This window comes from Macrotis lagotis, chromosome 5 (genome assembly GCF_037893015.1).
Source record: "Macrotis lagotis isolate mMagLag1 chromosome 5, bilby.v1.9.chrom.fasta, whole genome shotgun sequence".
In the NCBI taxonomy this organism is placed as follows: Eukaryota; Metazoa; Chordata; class Mammalia; order Peramelemorphia; family Peramelidae; genus Macrotis; species Macrotis lagotis.
The window spans coordinates 143921768-143943582 of record NC_133662.1 but is presented as its reverse complement, the minus strand read 5'-3'; the positions used below and the strand labels follow the sequence as shown (position 1 = coordinate 143943582).

General features: G+C 34.1%; 1 protein-coding gene across 1 annotated transcript in view; it reads left to right on the top strand.

Annotated features, from left to right (window-relative positions):
• Nucleotides 1-11061: 11061 nt before the first annotated feature.
• The window catches only part of TBPL1 (TATA-box binding protein like 1), a 50664-nt gene continuing 39910 nt past the window's right edge, over nt 11062-21815 (top strand). Inside the window, exons 1-2 of the mRNA XM_074187629.1 lie at nt 11062-11315; nt 12492-12562. The gene's annotated coding sequence lies outside the window, so the exon portion shown is untranslated. The remainder of the gene's footprint in view (nt 11316-12491; nt 12563-21815) is intronic.

Sequence of the window (21815 nt, the reverse complement as noted above, 5' to 3'; positions counted from 1 at the left end):
AGGATAAAATGAGATAACACATAAAGAATTTTCCTACCTTAAATGCTTAGTTATTATTGTTACTATCCTTCCTCTGTTCCTCTTTTTTGGGTTCACTTCAATCCATTCATGTATAGACCCCCTTTTCAGATACTGGTTTAGCAAAAGAAACCAAGAATGTACAGTTTGGGTTGAGAAGGATCAGAAGGAAGCAATGTCATGGAAGACAAGAGGAAAAAAATTTATTTATGGGTAGAGTTATATGCTACCTATATAATGTACATACATATATAGAGCTATAGTATATATATATATGCATATGCATAAATATACTTGTTTTATATATACAAATTTGCATATTTCTATATCTACAAACACTTATACATATCTGTAGTTTTGAGAACTTAATGAGGAAAGATAACTTGGTGATGAAGAGAACCTAGGAGCTTGGCTGAATTCACAGATAGCCATTCTAGAATCTTATTCCAGAATTTTAATTCTTACTATGTAATGGAGGATAAAGCATAACCAGAAGATATTACAAGTGGCACAAGCTTTCCAATTGCAATCTATGAGTCCCTTTTTAATAACCCCCTCTTTCAATAATTTAAGTGAGATCACATTTGGAATCTGAAATAATTTATAGTTCCTCTGAGTTAAACATTTTGTTATTTTCATATACCTAGAAGCTGAAAACTGATGTGGCAATTTAACCCACCCCTTCGTCTTTTCTTTGATCATTTCCCACTGAACATATCTCTTTTTTCTCTTCAAACTTTCTCCCTTTCCCTCTAGCTACAAACCTGTTCAAGTCTCCCCTAATCAAAAACCAGAATCCTTCCCCTGCTCCTGTCATCCCTTCAAACTATACTATATCCCTAATGTTTCTGGAATAAATGATCTCTAAAGTTTCTTCCACCTCTAAATCCTCTCCTTTAATTCTCTCATTGTCTCAGCACTTTATTCTCAATTGCTTGCAATTGTCCTTCCAAATTCTACTGATTCTCTTAGCTTTAGACCTCTTCTTTGCCAAATGTAGTATCCATTTCCAAACCACATTCTTCTTAATCTTTTAGCCATTTTTAAACTATTGATAACTTCTCTATACTTCTCACCCTTGTTTTCTATAATACTGTTTTTTTCTGATACTTCTTAACTCTCAGACTGCTCCTTCTTGGTTCCCTTAGTTATTTCATTCTGTTTCTCTTGTCCCCTAAGTTTTAATTTCCCCCATGGCTTTGTCCTTGGTCTTCTTTCTTTCTGTTTTCTACCTTGGTGATCTCATCCAGTTGCCATTAATTTATTAATTCAAGAAAGATAAATATGCCTAGGTAATGTACCTAACTATAATTTATTGACATCAAAGTATATGGCAACTACCTATACTAGCCTTCCTAGAAAGTACTCCAGAAAGCCCTCCTGTCCTCCAGGAATTTTTCCTTGAATTACTCGTTCTCATTTTCAGTGTCTACAAACATGTCCACATTCACCCTATTCTCAGAACTTCCTTTAATCCCACCATCTTTTCAAACTATCTTCCTGAATAGTCAGAGTTCTTGAAAGAGTCAGTTACACTTATTGCTTCCATTCTGTTTCTACCATCTGTTTATTAATTCCCCTCAATCTGGTTTTCACTCTTCACATTGTTCTGAAATTGTTGTTTCCAGAATGATGGCTTAACTACTAAAACCAAAGGTTTTTTCTGTTTTTATTCCTCTTGACTCTTTTTTTTTACAACTTTTGTCACTGTTTATCACTTCTTGGTCATGCTAGATGTATTCCCTCCTCTTGACTTCCCTCATTCTAGTCCTGAGTTTTCTCCTTACCAGCTGATGGATCCTCAGGATCATTTGTCAACATCTCCTACCTCCAAAGAACAGTTATTCCCTAAAGTTCTGGTCTTAGTTCTCTTTTCCTCTCTCTTTATATTCTCTCTAAGTGATCTCAACAGTTCCTAGCAATTCATTTATAATCTTTATTCAGTTTATGCCCTTATATCTTACATTTAAGGCCTATGCCACCAAGTCACTGATGGAAATATCCATCATGATGACCCATAGACAACTCAAACACAATGTGTCCAATCATAAAACAGAAGCAGACAGTAGAATGGAATAGACACCAGAATCTAAGAATAATTTATTTGCAAGAAACACAATTGAAACAGAAAGAGAGAGAGACAGACAGACAGACAGAAAGAGAGACAGAGACAGAGACAGAGAAAGAGAGACAGTCAGAAACAGTCAGAGACAGAGATTAAATAAGGGGCTGGAGCAGAATCTATTATGACTCAGCAGAAATACAGCAAAAAAACAAGAAGAGAGCAATCATTATCTGAGACAAAGAAAAGGTACCTTGCTACATCTTCCTAAAAGATAGACAATGGAATAACATCAACAATAAGATATGCAACAAATGACATAACATCCAAACTTTTAAAGGAAAAGTTTACTGAATTGAATTACAGGAGAAAATAAAGAATAAAGCTTTATAAGTGAGAAACCTCAACTTTTCCTTCCCAGACTTAGATAAATCTAACTATAAAATAAATAAGAAAGAAGACAAGAAGATGAATAGAATTTTAGAAAAATTAGATATGATAGAAATCTGGAGAAAATTGAATGGTGTAGAAAATAGTATACTTTTTCGCAACTGTACATGGAAATATTGCAAAAAAATGACCATGTATATTAGGGCATAAAAACTTACAAAGAAATGCAGGAAAGCATAAACATTAAATGTACTTGTTCCATATCATACTAAATAATAATATAAATAATAAAAATTTATTCATTAAAGGTCCATGGAAGCCCTTAGGAACTAATTAATCCTAATGAAAGACTATGACAAAGAACAAATCATAGAAGCAATCAATAATTTCATAAAGGGAACAACAGTGAAACAGCTTATCAAAGTTTTTAAAATATAATCAAAACAGCACTTTAGGGAAATTTTGTATTTCTAAATATTTACATAAATGAAAGAGGACAATGAATTGGGTAGGTAACTAAAAAAAGTAGAAAATAAAAAATTAAAATCTCCAATTAAACACTAAAATGGAAATTTTAAAAATCAAAGGAGAGATTAAGAAAATTGAAGTTTTAAAAACCATTGAATTAATAAATAAAACTTGTAACTATTTTTATGGAAAAAGCAATAAAATAATTACTCCATTGGTTAATTTGACTTTTCAAAAGAAAGAAGAAAATCAAATTACTAGTATCAAAAAGGAAACAAATGCACCACTAATGGAAAGTAAATCAAAGAAATTATTAGGAATTATTTTGCCCAAGTATATGACAATAAAACTTACAATGTAAGTGAAGGAGATGAATATTTGCAAAAATATAAATTGACCAAATTAATATGAGAAAATAACATACTTAAATGACTTTCTCTTAGAAAAAAGAAATTGAACAAGACATAAATGAGCTCCCTAAGAAAAACTTCCCAGGACTACCTAGATCTACTTATAAGTGAATTCTAACAAATACTTAAGGAACAATTAATCAAAATATTACATAAGTTATTTGAAAAACATGCAAAGAGTACAGCAAATTTTGTTTATGAGACAATTATGATTTTGATACATAAACCAGTGAAAAAATACAAAAAAAGAAAAATATAATCCAATTTCTCTAGTGAAATTGATGCAAATTTTTTAAAATAGAACTCTAACAAAGAAATTACAACATTAAATCACAAATATTTTACTCTTTGATGAGGTGAGATTCACACCAGGAATGCAGGGTGGTTCAATGTTAGGACAACTATAAGTAAAATTAATTATATCAATAACAAAAATGAAAGAAAACATATGATTATATCCATAGATGCAGAAAAAAGCTTTTGACAAAAACAACCATTGCTATTAAAAACATTATAAAGCCTAAGAATCACTGGAGTCTTTCTTAAAATTATAAGTAGTATCTATCTAAAAACAAAAGCAAGGGGCGGCTAGGTGGTGCAGTGGATAAAGCACCGGCCCTGGAGTCAGGAGTACCTGGGTTCAAATCCAGTCTCAGACATTTAATGATTACCTAGCTGTGTGGCCTTGGGCAAGTCACTTAACCTAATTTGCCTTGCAAAAACCTTAAAAAAAATAAAAACAAAAGCAAGCATCATATGAAAAAGGAATAAATTTGAAACCAACCCAATAAGATCACGGGTGAAGAAAATTCATTATCAGTCATCACCACTATTACCCAACTTTGTATTAGTAATGCTAAGAAAGCAATAAGGGAAAATAGAAGTTGAATAAAAATTGGCAATGAGGAAACAAAACTATCACTCTTTGCAGATGATGTGAAATTATATCTTAAGAATCATGGAGAATACACTAAAAAGTTAGTTCAAATAACTAACAACATTAGTAAAGTTGTAAGATATAAAATAAATCCAAATAAAACATCAAAATTTCCAAATATTACCAACAAAATCCATCAGAGAGAGACAAATAAAATTCCATCTAAAATAATTTCAGACATTTTTAAAAACTTGGAAATCTTCTTGCCAAGACTATCCTAGGGACAACATGAACACAATTACATACAAATAAAGACAGATTTAAACAATTAGAGAAAGATTAATTGCTCATGGGTAGACAAAGTTAATATGATAAAAAATGACAATTCTACCAAAATAAGTTGACTCATTTAGTGTCATAACAAAGTACCAAAGAATTTTGTTAAATTATGTTAAAGAAAAAATAATTAATTAATTAATAACAAAATGTAAATGGAATATCAAAAAGTCAATAATATCAAGGAAATCAATTTAAATAACTGGGCAAATATCAACTGCTCATGGATAGGCCAAGCTAACTTAATAAAAATGAAAATTCTACCTATAAATGCAGTAATCGGGGACAATTTTAGAGTATCTGTGATGGAGAATGCCATCTGTATCCAGAGAAAGAACTGTGGAATTTAAACAAAGACCAAAGACATTCAATCTTTTAAAAAAATTTGGCTTATGTATTTCATAATTTTGCTCTCTAATATTTTATCTTTTCCTCAAGGATATTCTATTCTCTCAACACATTCATTTGTGATCAGTGTATAACATGGAAACAATGTAAAGATTATTAAATTGTCTTTTGTGAGAGGGAGGGGGAGGTAACAGAGAGTGGCGGGAGAAAGTATAAAATTCAAAACCTTACCAAGAAATGATAAGTAGAAACCACTATTGTAATATAATTGGAAAACCAATAAAATATTTATATAATTTTATAAAGAATAGCAATGAAATTCATAAGAAAAAAGTTAAGGAAGGTGGCCTAGCTATATATACCACATCTCAAACTGTATTATGAAGTGGTAATATCCAAATAATCTGGTTCTATCTAAGAAACAGAGTGGTGGAGCAGTGGAATAGATTATAGGTATATAAGGTATATAAATTAGTAAGTACACAATACGTAGTAGTAAATGTTTGACAAACCCAAAAATCCAAGCTTTGGGGAGAACTCACCATTTGACACAAATTTCTGGTAAGTCTGGAGAGAAGTTTGGCAGAAACTAGGCATAAATGAGACGAATATTTCAGATCATGTGCCAAGATAAAATCAAAATGGGTACAGGATTTAGACATAAAGGGTGATATCATAACCAAATTAGGGGACCTTGAAACATTTTCTTTTTCAAAGCTATGGAAAAAGGGAAGAGTTTGTGACCAAACAGGAGATAGAAAGGATGCTGAGAAATTATGATTACATGAAATTAAAAAATCACAAACAGAACCAATGCAGCCAAAATTAGAAAGAAAGCAGGAAACTAGGAGGGAATTTTATAGCAACTTTCTAATAAATGTCTCATTTCTCAACTATACAGGTATCCAAGCCAAATTTATAAAAAATAAAATTCATTCCACAATTGAATAATGCTCAAAGAACATGAACAGATAGTTTCCAAAAGAAGAAATCAAAGCTATCCAGAATCGCATTAAAAAAATACTCTAAATTGCATTATCTAAACCCAACCACTTAATTAGAAAAGTACCAATTAAAACAACTCTAAGGTTGTTCCCAACAAGAGATTGGTTTACAAAAATATCTACAATAATGTTCTGTTGGAGTTGTGAACTATTCCACCTATTCTGGAGAAGAATTTGAAACGATGCTCAAAGGACTATAAAACTGGGCATACCCTTCAACCCAGCAATACTACTACTGGGTCTATATCCCAAAAAGATCAAAGAAAAAGGGAAAGGACCTATATGTCCAAAAACCTTAATATTTGTTTTGTGGTGGCAAAGAATTGGGAATTTATGTGGCATCTATCAATTGAGGAATGGCTAAGCAAATTGTGGTATATTAATGTGCTAGAATGCCATAAGATATGAGCAGAATGGTTTCAGAAAAACCTAGGAAGTCTTTTGTGAACTGATGCAAAGGAAAGTGAACAGAGCCAAGAGAACATTCTGCAGTGTAACAGCAATGTTTGAAGGGTGATCAAATGAGAAAGATTTAGCTGCTCTGATCCAAGGTAATGCCTAAGGACTCATGATGAAAAATGCTATTCTCTTTGAGAGAGAGCTGATGAACTTGGAATGCAAATTGATGCGAACATTTTTCTCTCACCTTTTTCTTGTTTTTTTTGCAACATATCTAATATGAAAATATGTTTTGCATGACTTTACATGTGTAATTGATATATTGTTTTTATTGTCAATTAGTGAGGAAGGAGTGGGAGGGATGGAAAGAATTTGAAGATCATTTTTTATGAATGAATGTTAAAAATTTCAAAAAATGAAATAAGAATTAATGGAAGGAAGCTTGGTAATATTTTGTTAATTTCTTTTAAATTTCACTTATTGATGCTTTCTTTGCTATACATTGGTTTTCTTATCCTGAACTTGTTTTCCCATATAGTATCTAAGGAATTTTCTTAAAAATCTCCTATATGAAACTTTCCTTATAAGCTTTTGATAAACTCCTAAGTTTTTTTTCTCAGTGTATTCAATTTTATGAAGAGAGTATCATGGGGGCGGCTAGGTGGCGTAATGGATAAAGCACCGGCCCTGGAGTCAGGAGTACCTGGGTTCAAATCCTGTCTCAGACACTTAATAATTACCTAGCTGTGTGGCCTTGGGCAAGCCACTTAACCCTATTTGCCTTGCAACAAAAAACCTAAAAAAAAAAAAAAAAAGAGTATCATGAAATCAAACTCTGAGTGTTGTGGTAACATACATTTAGAGTAAGAAGGTATATTAGACATTATCTAAATCTAACTCCTTAAATTTTGAGATAAGGAAACTGAGGCCCATAAAGATTAAATAGTTTAAGGTCACATAAGTAATAAGTAGTGAAATTCTCATTCAAATTCAGACCCTCAAGTTCCAAATTCAGTTCTCTTTATATTCTTACTGTAGTGATATGTCTGGGACAAATTTGAGTGTAAAGAATAAAAGGTGAAGAGATAAAAAACAGAAAATTAGAATGCACAATTATAAAAGTATTTTTGGAGCATATTTTGAAATTTTCCCTTCCAACTGATGTAGTTTGTCAAGTAAAGACAATGAATATTAATAACAAGAAGAATAATTTTGATGGTAATGGCACAGTTTAAATTATGTAGCACTTCATGATAGATGAACAATTTGAAAGAGAATGTGATAGATAAAATTGAGCCATGAGATCTAGAAATAAATGACAAACCACTTCAGAATCTTTGCAAAAAAAAGCAACAAATATTAGGTTTAGTGTGCTATGTCCCCAGGAACATAAAGAGTCAAACATCACTGAATAACAACAACAATAGTGAGTGGACATTTGAATTATATTCAGAGGGATCAAAAATATCTGATTTCTAATTTGGTCATCTCTCAATTAGACACATTACTAGAGATAATAAGATATTGGAATTGTAACGTGATGTTATAGTGAGTTATGGGGAGCATTTTAATGATCTGGAGAGGAAGATTAATCTCCCCAGTTATAATTTTCTTTTCTTAGGCCACTTGGTAGCTACTTTTACAATTGCTGGGAAATCGTTTTGCAGAGTCGCCATATCCCTTGTGCTATTTTCTTTGTTTGGTCAATTCTAATTTCTATTCATGTATTGAGCCACATGGTGGCAGCCCCATGGCTCTATCCTTTCTTTTTCTGTAGAAATTCAGTAGGAATGTGCAATGTGACAGAAAGGGCATGCTCACTTAAAATAAGCACAAGGTACCAACTGGCCCCTAAAGACATGACAAAAGACTGAAGGGGAGAGAAAAGGGTGTTTAAAAAAATAGGTTCTGAAGAAAATTACCCTCACTAATTGCTATTGAAGTAGGACCAAACTCTGAGCTGTAATTTTAAGCTGAAATACAGCTTTTTCTTTGTACCACAGTCAATATTCACTGGAACACTCATAAATTTGATCACTGAATGGTATAACCGGTTAATAAAGCTCTTGACACACAAGTGGTCCACTTTCGGCAGTAGAATCACATCACTGGTACATACTGTATATGTATGTGGTTCAAATCCCTTCTTTGTAATCATCATTAGCTAAGGCATGAATGTGACTAAAATGTGTCCTAGGGAGCCTAATATAATGTCCTATTCTAATACAAAGATAAGAGCTCTTTAAGTATGCAGATTGCATGTGAGTGAGTCACAAAAGCCTTAGTACCAATAAGAAGCAGCATGTACTTATGCCAGTCAGGGAATTCTTGTTCATCCTTAAAAGCTTACTTTTCTATATCTGTCATTCTCTATAGTGGTGAACTTTGAGTGTTCTCCTAGGGTGAGGGGGACACACATGTTTAGGAAAAGGATTTGGAAGCTTACTTTTTTCTTTAGTAAAACTTTTAAAAATGAACCTTTTCCCTCTGTGATGTACAAAAGCAATCAGATTTGCTTCTAAAGGTTAACAGAAAATTGCAATAGTGGTTCCCACTGGGTTCAAGGAGAACAATTCTGATTACATAAAATATATGAACAAAAACGACAGGGGGACTCTAATGGAACTCTTTGACAGGGAGTAAAAGTAAGTAGCCAACAATTATGTACAATCTATTTGCTATATTAATAGATGACTCAGGGTCTAGATTTTGTTATACATGTGGTATAAAATGACTATACTTATCATTAAAAAGTCTTATTATAAACAACAATATGCAATACTGTTTAGACTACAAATTAGTTATGCTTCACTACTTGGTAGATCAATAACTTAACTCATCAATGGGAGACAAATCTAGTGATACAAATCATAGTCTATCAGGGAGAGAAGGGAAGAAATAAACTTCTATTAGGTATTGATAATATTCCAGGAACCGTGACAAGTACTTTACAAATATTATCTCATTTGATTCTCATAATAACTCCGGGAGGTAGGTGCTATTATTATTCCCATTTTATAGATCAGGAAACTGAGGGAGACAGGTTAAATGATTTGCCCAATGTCTGAGTTTCTGAGACCAGATTTTAACTCAGGTTTCTGACTTCCATGCCCCACTCTTTGTCTACTGGGTAACAGGGATTTTTGTCAGCTCTTTCTAATTTTGTGCCATTCTTGTCCATGTCTTCCCAAAAATATTCTCCAAGGCATCTACTCAGCATTCTGGAAGCCTCCCTCTACACCTCTAGACATTGCTTAAGTATCAATGGAGCATATTGGCTATCAATTAATTAGGCCTCAGTCTTGCTATATGATTAGCTCTTCTCATTTTCCAATCACACATGTCTCTAATGACATACTTTATAGTACTTCTAGTATATAATCAATCACATTATATCCTGTATCCTGCTCACATCCACTAAAAATGTCATACAAGAATATATATTCATATATACATATATATATATTCTTTGAATCACTCACAATTATAATTCTTTGGTGGTTGTGATTTGTTCCATAACTCTTAACTATATGTATCAACAGAATAATTTGTTATTAAAAAGGCTTTTGTTTCAAAGGAAAAATTGGGGGTCACAAAAAGTTCTGTAAAAAGTTCTATAACCTGCTCTTCAATTCTGAACCCACTTCATTTTTCATCCAAAGTTTCTTTGCAGAACACATTTGTGAATAAATTCTATGGGCTATTCATCCAATTGCATAATATAGACTTCATAATAGACATTACCCCATGTGAATGAAAATCAAAAAATTTTGAATGAAATCAAGAAGCATTTATTAAGAATCTACTTTGTGACAGACTCTTCACTAATTGCTTAGAGAAGCAAAGAAAGGCAAAAACAGTTTCTACTCTCAAGTTGTTCAGAATCTTATGAGACAAAATGTAAACAGTACACTATATACAAACCATGTTCAAATGACATGTATAGATGAAAAAGAATCTCAGAGGAAAGGCATTAGCATTAATGTACATCAGTAAAAGACTCTTGCAGAATATGGGTTTTAGCTGAGATTTTGAGGAAACTGGGAGAACCAGGAGGCAAAAATGAGAAGGGTGAGAAATCTGGCCTTTAGGAACAGCTATCAAAATGTATGGAGTTAAGAGATGAAATGTACTACATAAGGAAGAGCAAAGAGACCAGTGGGAATGGAGTGTAGAGGATGTAAAGGGACTTAGGTTTTAGAAGAAGAAGTAAGTTTATGAAGTAATTTAAAAGCCAAACAAAGTGGAAATGGGGGTTGGTGAGATGGAATAAGGATTTATGGTTAACTGGAAGGATGGTGATGCCCTCAGCAGTTATAGGGAGATTCAAAAGATAAGGGGGTTTGGAGAAAAGATATAGAGTTTGCTATTAGACATGTTAAAGTTTAACATATATATGGGGATACAAATAAGTGGCACAGGGAATAGATCACTGGCCCTGGAATGAGGACCTGAGCTCAAAATCTAACCTCAGACACTTGACCTTTATTAGCTATGACCCTGGGCAAGTCACTTTATCTGGATTGCTTCCCCCTCCCCCCCCCCCCCAAAAGAAAAATCTTGTCAGTGGGATATCCAACTCAAGATATACAGTCATAATAGTTGAAAATGTGAGGCTAGAGGACAAGAGAGAGTTTAAGATAAGTGAATCTAAGAATCTTCTGTATAGAGATGATAATTGAATCCATGGCAACTGATGAGAAAACGAAAGCAAAACAGTATAGGGAGCAAGAGAGCCCAGGGCAAACTTTAGGGGCTGTCAATGATTAGTGAGTAAGATGAAAAGCAAACAAAGAAGACTGAGGCAGGTCAAACATGTAGGAGGTGAATCCTATAGAGACTTCAGAGTGCTTGATGACTGGAGTAATTTGGGTTTCAGAAGACTATGAAATGTTACGGAGGCTTGATGAAATCAGGCATCTGTTAGAAGACTAGTATTGCTACAAACCTTCTCTCCCAATAGACTCTCTGCTAAACATTCATGACAATGACAAACACTTTTAGTGAGTATACCTCTCCCCGATTTATACCTTGCTTGATAGGAATAATCAGTGGATTGTCAAATATTTATATCCATTGCTATCTTTTTCAAGGAATCTTATATGACTTGAATAGTCTAAGGTGTTATTTTATAATACCAAATCATATACTTTGTTATAGTAAAGAAACAATAAGCATAGTGGAATTTTTCTATTCTTTGCAACTTTCAGGCAATTTTAGGACATAAAGACATCCTTTTTATAAGCTATCATTTGCAAAAACTTACTTTTTCCTTTTTTATACCTTCACAATTAGCTCAGGATTTGGAGTCAGAAGATATTGGTTCTAAATTTGTTTCTATAAAGCTATAGTTATTCTCATAAAGATTTTATATAAATGGAAAGGTAAAATTAGTAGTTGACAGCTATCTATATTTTCTTGATCATGGATTTGGAGGGGAATAATAAAATTCATGACTTTCTTGAGTATCCTTCCCTCTTACACATATCCTGAGAATCAATTCTATGATGCCTAAAAATTTGTGTTGCTTCCCAGTATACATATAACTTGATCATAGGTCTAGTTCAATTGGGCTTCTATCTTTATTTTGTTTTAAGTGTCATTCCTTTCTCTTCATTTATCACAATGAGAATTATGGTTTTAGAGTTCAGGTTTAGTAACTCCATTGATGGTGATGGAGCAATTAGATTGTTATAGAATTATGACAAATATTTTCCTTTTTTTAACCTTTTAAATATTCTTCAAGCTTTGTTCTTACTTCTTAGGAAGATCTATCTTCACTGGGACTCTCATCAAATTTTCTATAAATATTTTTGCCTCTAATGAGTTTCACTGTTCTTTTTTTGTTAAGTAATACTACTGATAATATTCCAACATTCTCCTCCATAAGGTTTTCCAAATGAGTTTATAAATTAAAGTTGATATTTTACACTTGACAAAAGTCACCAAGTATTTGTTTGGTGTGGTAATTTCTCAAATACTTGGTTTCCTTAATGTGGTGGTTGGTTTATATTGGCTAAAATTTATTACTAAGTGATTATAAACTGTGCCAGTCTCTGTTCATTTATCCATCACTCATGACTCAGTTAAAAGAAATGTCTCCAAATTTACCAATATTCTCTCAATTACTAAATCTAATGTTCTTTTTTCAGTCTCCAACCTTCTTGATCTCTTTGCAGCATTTGACACCATCGACTTCTTTCCTGGTTATCCCTTTGTTAGGACATCATCTATGCCACACCTCCTAACTGTGAGTGAACTCCAACATACTGATCTGGACTTTTCTTTTTTCTCTACATTCTCTGACTTGATCATCTTTTATGGGTTTAATTATCATCTGTATGCAAATGACTCAAAAGGGGTGTGTGTGTGTGTGTGTGTGTGTGTGTGTGTGTGTGTGTGTGTGTGTGTGTGTGTGTCTTGAACCCTAGCCTTTCTCCAAGTCTCCAGTCCCATATCATGAACCACCTATTAAATATCTCAAATTGGATGTCCTAAGGGCATCTCAAACTCAACAAGTTCAAAACAGAACTCATTATCTTTCTTCTGAATTTCCTGTTTATAATAAAGGCATCCCTATTGCTCTAGGATAAGATATGCTCACAAATTTTGCATCATTTTAAATTTCTTATTCACAATCACTTATTCTATCAGTTTTCAGATATTTTTGTTTTTATCTCTATAACTCTTGTAAACGTCCTTTTCTCTATATTCACATAGCAATTACAACAGATTAGGCCCTCATCCATTTATCCTGGGAATATTGTAATAGCCTCCTAATTGACTTCTATCCAATCCAATCCATCTTCATGTGGTCATCAAAATAATTTTCTTAAGTGTACAGCAGACCATATCACAGATGTACATTCACACAAGTACACACATATACATAGGCACAGATACATACATACATACACGTTTAATAAATTCTGGTGTCTTCTCATTATTTTTAAGATTATAACTAAACTCTCTGTTTGACATTAAATGCTCTTTACAATCTGCCTTCTCAAATGCTACCTTCTACCTTATTAATATTATTCTCCTCCACGCACTCTGCAATTCAGCCAAACTGGTCTTCTTGCAGTTGTACTTACATAATACTCAATACTCAATCTCTCCTTTTATAATCTTTACATAAACTGTCACTACCTGGCTTATAATTTCTTTTCATCTCTGTCTTTTAGAATCTCTGGTTTCTTTCTAAAGTCAGTCAAGTATCACTTTCTATAGAAGGCCTCCCTGGTACCTACCTCATCAACCTCCTTCCCTGGTGCTAGTGCCTTTACATTCCCCTTTAACTCTATTTTTGTTTTACAAATATGTTAATATGAACATACATGTGAACATATATACAGATGTGCATATTGTCTCCCCTATTAGAATGAAAGCTACTTAAGGGTAGGAGCTATTTCATTTTTGTTTTGATAGCTCTAACAGCTAGTAAAATAACCAAAACATTATATATAGTTAATAAATATTTGTTGATTGATTGATAATTCAGTTCCAATTTTTCAGCACCAATAGTTTATTTAAATAGGACATCTAAGAAGTGACTTATTTGGAAGCAATAGCCTCTCTGCATTATTGATTTTTTTCCTTTGCTCTAAGAAGGCTATGGTCTAGGACAGGGAGCTGATTCAGATATAACTCTCTGATGGCAACGAGTTATTTGCTATCTGTTAAGATATAGTTTCATTTTCAATTATATTTTTAAGTGCTTCTCATATTTAGAGGCTCAATCCTTTTCTAGAAGAACGTATTCATGATATACATACATGTGTGCATGCATGTATGTGTGCATACAAGATGTTCTGGTTTAAGGTACATGTGCTAAGATTTCTAGGATAACTTGAATATATTGAGCAGAGGAGATGACTTTTTTACAATATATAAACTTTTGACCTCTTGTATTTCTTACGCCGAAAGCATCATTTCTTAAAACTGTATTTTCTATTGTCTTTGCCTATGCTGATGTTTGCATTGAAGTCACCAACATTAAAATTTGGGGGTGATGTATTTCAAAGGGTTGTACCTAATAGAGTTACCTCTTCCACATCATAAATTTCTCCATCACAGTTTCAAAATATCAGGGATAGGCATAAGAAACTAATTGGGAATTTTTAAGAGTTTTGCAGAAGTCACAGATGACAACAGTCTAAGACCAAATACCCCAATTTTCACAATAAGGTACTATGGATACCCCATAAAAGAAAAAAGAAAAATTCAGACCTTCTTTGGTAGGAAAGGAGGGCCAAAAATGTTTATGTGAATTTTCCAGATCAAGGGAGCATTGTGCTCCTAATACTAAAGATGTGAAAGAGATAACTGTACTTCAAATAATTTCCCCACATCTTGATTCTTGCAAAAATGCCTACATTGTAATCCAAGTTAATAAGGTACCAGTGGATGCCTTTGGATACACAATAAAGTAACCTCCACTAAATCTCTCTAAAGAAAAGTAGTGAAGGGAGCGGCTAGGTGGCGCAATGGATAGAGCACCGGCCTTGGAGTCAGGAGTACCTGAGTTCAAATCTGACCTCAGACACTTAATAATTACCTAGCTGTGTGGCCTTGGGCAAGCCACTTATCCCTATTACTTTGCAAAAACTAAAAAAAAAGTGAAGAATCTTTTCACTTAGCTAATTTTTGTTTAGTTTAGTTTCATTTATACTAAGAAATATGTTAAGATAATTGCTATTTAGTTCTTTGGGACAGCTGGATGGTGCAGTGAATAGACCATTGGCCTTGGAATCAGGAGGACAGGGGTTCAAATCCAGCCTCAGACACTTGCCAATTACAAACTGTGTGACCCTGGGCAAGTCACTTAACCCTTATTGCCTCTCATCCATGGCCATCTCCATTCATCTTGATTCATATCTGGCCACTGGACCTAAATGACTCTGAAGGAGAAAATGATTTAGTGGTGACTTAGCATAGCCCTCACTCAGATCCAATTCATGTGCATGCCATGGCATCACCTCCCTAATGTCATGATCTTCTTCAAAAATGAAGGACACAAATTTCTAAAAACTTACTTTAATGTGTTAGAAAAAGTTGTAAGTAAACTCATATAGAGAAATAAAAAGTCAAGAATTTCCAGGGATTCAATGAAAAAAAAATACAAAAGAAGGTGGTTTAGACTTACCAGATTTAAAGTTATATTATAAAGCATCAGTCATCAAAACTGTCTGGTATTAGCTAAGAAATAGAGTGGAGGATCAGTGGAATAGACTAGGTGCAATAACAGGAAACGATTATAGTAATCTGCTATTTGATAAACCGAAAGAGTCCAGTTATTGGGATAAAAATTCTGTCATCGATAAAAACTGTTGAGAAAATTGGAAGTTAGAAGGAAGAAGCAACTTAGACCAACACCTCACAGCCTATACCAAGATAAGATCAAAATGGATACAGGATTTGGACATAAAAACAATATTATAAATAAACTAGAAGATCAAGTAGTAGTTTACCTGTCAGATCTATGGAAAGGGAAACAGTTTATGACCAAGGAAGAGATGGAGAACATAATTTTGATTGCATTAAATTAAAAAAGCTTTTGCACAGACAAAACCACTGTAACTAAGATCAAAAGAAATGTAGTAAATTGGGAAAAAATATTCACAACTAGTATTTATGACAAAGAACTCATTTCTAAAATATACAGAGAACTGTATATTTAAAAAAAAAAGCCATTTCCCAATTGACAAATGGTTAAAGGATATGCAAAGGTAATATGCAGATGAGGAAATCAAAGTGATCCATAGTCATATGAAAATTTGCTCTAAATCATTATTTATTAGAAAAATGCAAATTAAAGCATCTCTGAGATACCACCTCACACCTCTCAGATTGGCCAATATGACCAGAAAGGACAGTGATCAATAGTGGAAGGGATGTGGGAAATGTGGGAAACTAATGCATTGTTGGTGTAGCTGTGAACTCATCTAACCTTCCTGGAGAGCAATTTTGAATTATGCCTAAAGGGCAACAAAAAGTGTACATCCTCTTTGATACAGCAATACCACTCTTGGGTCTATAACCTGAAGAGATGATGAAAAAGGGTAAAATCATCACTTGTACAAAAATATTCATAGCAGCCCTGTTTGTGGTGGCAAAGAATTGTAAATTAAGTAAATGTCCTTCAGTTGGGAAATGGCTTAATAAACTGTGGCATATGTATGCTATGGAACACTGTTGTTCTATTAGAAGCCAGGAGGGATGGGAATTCAGAGAAGCCTGGAAGGATTTGCATGAACTGATGCTGAGTGAGATGAGCAGAACCTGAAAAACACTGTACACCCTTAACAGCAACATGGGGGTGATCAGCCTTGATGGACTTGCTCATTCCTTCAGTGCAACAATCAGGGACAATTTGGGGCTATCTGCAATGAAGAATACCATCTGCATCCAGAGAAAGAATTGTGGAGTTTGAACAAAGATCAAAGACTATTACCTTTAATTTAGAAAAAAAAATCATCATCTTATTATGTAATTTTGTTATCTCATACTTTATTTTTCTTCCTTAAGGATATGATTTCTCTCATATCACATTCAACTTATGTGTATGTATATGTATACCATGGAAACAATGTAAAGACTAACAGACTGGGGCGGCTAGGTGGCGTAGTGGATAAAGCACCGGCCTTGGAGTCAGGAGTACCTGGGTTCAAATCCGGTCTCAGACATTTAATAATTACCTAGCTGTGTGGCCTTGGGCAAGCCACTTAACCCCATTTGCCTTGCAAAAACCTAAAAAAGGAAAAAAAAAAGACTAACAGACTGTCTTCTGTGGGGGGGGGGGTGCAGGGAGAGAAACAAAATTAGGGGAAAAATTGTAAAACTCAAAATAAAATTTTCTAAAAATGAAGAACAAAACATTCAGTTCTTCTAGTAGTATTTCTATAGTAGATGTATTTTTAAAAATGTAATGTAATTATCATTCCTCTCACTGCTCAATATAAAGTTTTAATAAAAAAAAAACAATGAAAGCCTTTCATTAAAAAGCCATTCATTAAGCATTTATTCAATTCTTCCTTCAAACCTGGAAAAAGCATTTAGTTACTCTAGGTTCAGTTTGAAATATTCTATAAAATTTGGGAAAGAAACAACCAGTCTATTTTTAGTTTTCCTATTGAATAATTTGGAAATGCATATAGATAAACTTCATTTCTACTGCCATAATGAGCATTCGAGGAATATAGAGAGAAGTGAGTTTCCTTGCCAAAAGTTTGTAATTTGCAGCCTTGAGTTTTTGTTTGCTTTGCTTTGAGAAATTCACTCAAATGCCAGAAGAGCCTCAAGGGTTTTGGTAAGAATTTAGTCCCATTAAGATTTTCCCCAGATAACTCCCAAATGGGTACATTACTGTTTATCTCCCTCTAAATATCAGCTTCTGTGATGTTTCCCAATTTGTTATGTCCTCTGACTGTGCTAACTCTATCCTTGGGAATCATATGTGGGGGTTTTTTGAGACTATACTTATGTGGCAGGTGTTTTCTCCAATTAGGTTTTTATCTGTGTAAAATGCAGAGAGGGACCCTGAGAGTCCTGAACTGAATAATAGATTAGAAAGACCTCAGGAAGTAGAGGTAACTTCATTTATACATTAAAAAGTTCAAGGTTCCGCCTATTTCTTCTTTCTCTGTCCTCAGGAAAAGGAATTTTGTACAGAGTCTGATAACCAAACAGAGACTGAGTCAGAGAGAAGGAAATAGAAATAGAGAGATGCTTGGCCCACCGAATAGCTGAGCAAGCAGCTGTTTTGGGGAATCAGATTTCAATTTTTGGCAATATGGCCCAAGCCTCTAACTATAGTAATCATGAGTAGAATGTGAGACAACTGAGACCCAGATCTGACTGAAGCTGCCAAATTGAGGATGTAGGGAGCATGATTGCTAAGGAGAGTATTAAAGACCTAGGGATTGTCACCATAGTGAGAAGCAGAAGAATAGTGAGTAGTGAATTGTAACAACCTTTTTTTCCAGGTTGCTCCAGGTCCATCTGGGATTGGGGTTTGACACACTGTACACATTTTTTTTTCTTATGCTCTTCTAATGACTTGAAGGAGACAGGAATATTGGTGAAAGGAGCATCTGGGTCTTTTTTTTCCTTTTTCATTTTTTTACATATGTCAAAACAAATGGCCACCAAACATTGATTATCTGAATCATATGAATGTGTTCCACTTATTTAAAGCTAGGAAATTTCCCAGGTGTGGGTCAGGGGCAAACCATAGAGTGTTCTAAAATTTCTATAGTGTCTTATAATGCTCTAAAATAAACAGTGATATTTCATTACCCAGTTGTTTCTTTGTGTAAAGTAAGATTCTCAATGTCAGCAACTATATTAATTTGGTCTTTGTATCCCCAGTACTCAATCAATCAACAAGTATTGCATCAATCAACAAGAAATTATCACACATTAGATATTTAGCTAAACCCAGGAGATACAAATAAAGGCAAACACACAAAAACAGCTCCTGCCCTCCAGGAACTTAACTACTGAGGGAATATTAGGAATAGGTTCTAGACTTATGATTGCCAAAGTAGAGAGAATTTCAGGTAAAGAAAGTTTTTAATCAAGCAGGTTTACACTTCTCTGCAACTTCAAAGACAGAGAGTTACCAAAAACATCATGGGACTGCGCCCTTCCCTGAACAAGAAAAAAGTGTAATTGGGAAATATTTAATAAAATAAAAATATAATAAAATCTTGATGATAACTTGTGGTTTTCTAACTTAGTATGTAGCACTTAAGGAATCCTAATTATGGCTTAGTGCTGCTTCCTCCCATCCCCTTTTCTATTTGAGTGTGTCACCCCTGGCCTAGAGAACTTTGAGATTAAAAAAATTCTACATATTGTCAATATACATTAAAGGCAGGACTTTCTAGCTTCAATGAGGGTTCTCTGTCCATTGCCCCACTCTGGGAAAGACAACCTCTAAATAAATAGGTACATAGAAGATGCATTTCAAATGGAATGAAGTTGTTATTATTTGTCATTTTTTTTTAGGTTTTTGCAAGGCAAATGGGGTTAAGTGGCTTGCCCAAGGCCACACAGCTAGGTAATTATTAAGTGTCTGAGACAGGATTTGAACCCAGGTACTCCTGACTCCAAGGCTGGTACTTTATCCACTACACCACCTAGCCACCCTTGTCATTTGTTTTTGAAGAAGATCTGACATCAGGATATGTATATAAATTGGATGAGTGAGTGCTATGAAAAGTTACCAGGCTCACTTTCTCTTCCAGAGTCATCTGAGTCCAATGGTCAGATATGGATCAGGTCTACTGGAGATGACTCTTGATGCAAGGCAATCCTTGTCCAAGGACATCAAGTGTCTGAGACCAGATTTGAACTCTGGTTCTCCTGATTCCAGCTCTATGCTCAGCACCACGTAGTTGAGGTGAGGGAAATTAGGTAGCTCTTCTCTAGAAGATGGCATTGGAACTGAATTTTGAAAGAAGCCAGGGAAGTCAAGAAGTGGAGGTGGAAAGGGAGATCATTGTAGATCTGTAGCTGGAACAAAGCTACAGAAATAGGAGATGTACTCAGCAGGAAGAACAAGTAGAACAGTATGGCTTGTCTGTGGCCTGAGAAAAGGAGAATAACATGTGAGAAGAACAGGAAGATAGATTATATATAGATAATTTAGGTTCAATATTGAGAGTAACTCATAGGTCATTCACTAGTTAACACAAAGAGATTTACTTAGCTTTAGCAGTAGGATAATTTAACAAGGACAGACACTGAAAACCTTTTGAGATGACTCAGAGAAGTTCTCACAAGCCAAGCATCTGAAAGATCCTTCATTAATGTTCATCTTGTACTTAGGTGGTGAGGAAGTCTTCGTCTTTTGATCCTTTAAGCCAGACAAATCTTGAAGTGAGTCTCAATACCTTTTAAGGAAAAATTAGTATAACTTATACTGGGGGGGGGGGTAGAGGAGAGGGGTTTAGAATACTGTTCTTATGTGCATAGAATAGAGCTGGAGAAATTATGAAAATGTTCTGAGTGGGTCCATTATATAAATACAACTGTGGAAAGAAAAATCTTTTGCAACTCCCTAAAAGACTCACTATCCCACTACTCACCATAGTGGCTCTTCCAATTTTTTTTACTCTATAAAAATCAATTTTTGGCTTTTAAAGACCCTCCTCCATTACCTGAGTCCTTTATATCTTTCCAATCATCTTTTTCCTTTTACCCCATCCCAACTCCTACTACTGTAGGCTTTAATTCATTGACAACAGCCTTCTTGCTATTACTTGAATTACTCCATCTCCTGGTTTGGGATATTCATTTGTTGTCCCCCCTTACCTGGAATTCTTTCCTTTCTCAAAGCTACCTTCTTGACTTCCCTACTTTCCATAAGAAGAGCCATTGTAATGCTAGTGCTTTTTACTACTGATTTTCTTCAATTTATCTTGTTTGCATAATTGTTTGCATGTCAGACAGTATGGCCCTTGAAGTCCTTCATGTATTTTACCATTCTTTGTATCTCCAGCATTTAGCACATAGTTGAGTTGTTTGAAGGATGGATTGGAGTGAGAAGAGACTTGAGACAGGCAGACCAAAAAGAAAATTGTTGCAATAGTCCAGGAAAGAGGTGGAATGGATCTGACAAGGAGAGTGATTTCTTTGGATTAAGAAAAGAGTTTCAATAGGAGAAAGGGAAAAATGACAAGATTTGGCCATTTGAATATGGGAGAATAAAATGCTTGTTTATTGATTAATTTCATATTCTTAGAGGCATGAAAAACTTCATGGAACTGAGAATGGAGGAATGTTTTTTAAGAGTTTTGGGGTTGAGCACCTCTGATAAGAAGAGGAAATAATAATATATAGCCTTTAGAAAAGTTAATACATGTCCACCAGAAAAAAAAAAAAAAGACCAATATAATGCAGTCCAGCTAGACCAGAGAAGCTCTGGATACACTGCTAGAGCAAAAGACAGGAAAATATGAATGCAAATCCCAACTCTGACACTATGTGACCATAAGTAAGTCACTTAACCTCTCTAGGTCTGTTTCCTTATTTGTAAAATGAAAGGTTTGGACTAGATAGCTTGAGATCCCTTGAGCTCTTAAGTCTAAAATCCTATAATTATGATGAAACCATTTCTCTGGTGGCTTGAGAATAGCTTCACCTGGTGGCCAAATTATATATTACATAATCCATTGGTTAATTGTAAAATAATACATTTTTTTGTCTAAAGGCTTGAGAGAGGAATCACATGAACCAATGTTACCTGTAATTTCTACTGTAGCAAAAAAAAAAGTATCATGTGTTCTATCCATCAAGTTCCTTTCATATTTGGTACTGCCACATCGACTGGAAGTCTATTATTACACAAAAAAGTAAAAATAATATAATTTTTTGGAAACACCTGAAGTCTGCATATCTAATATGACAATGTTTTGAGTCTCTATTGTTCCATCCTTGGGAAGGGCATGACACCCTATAATAAAAGTGTGAAGATTTTATACTTTATTACATTAAAC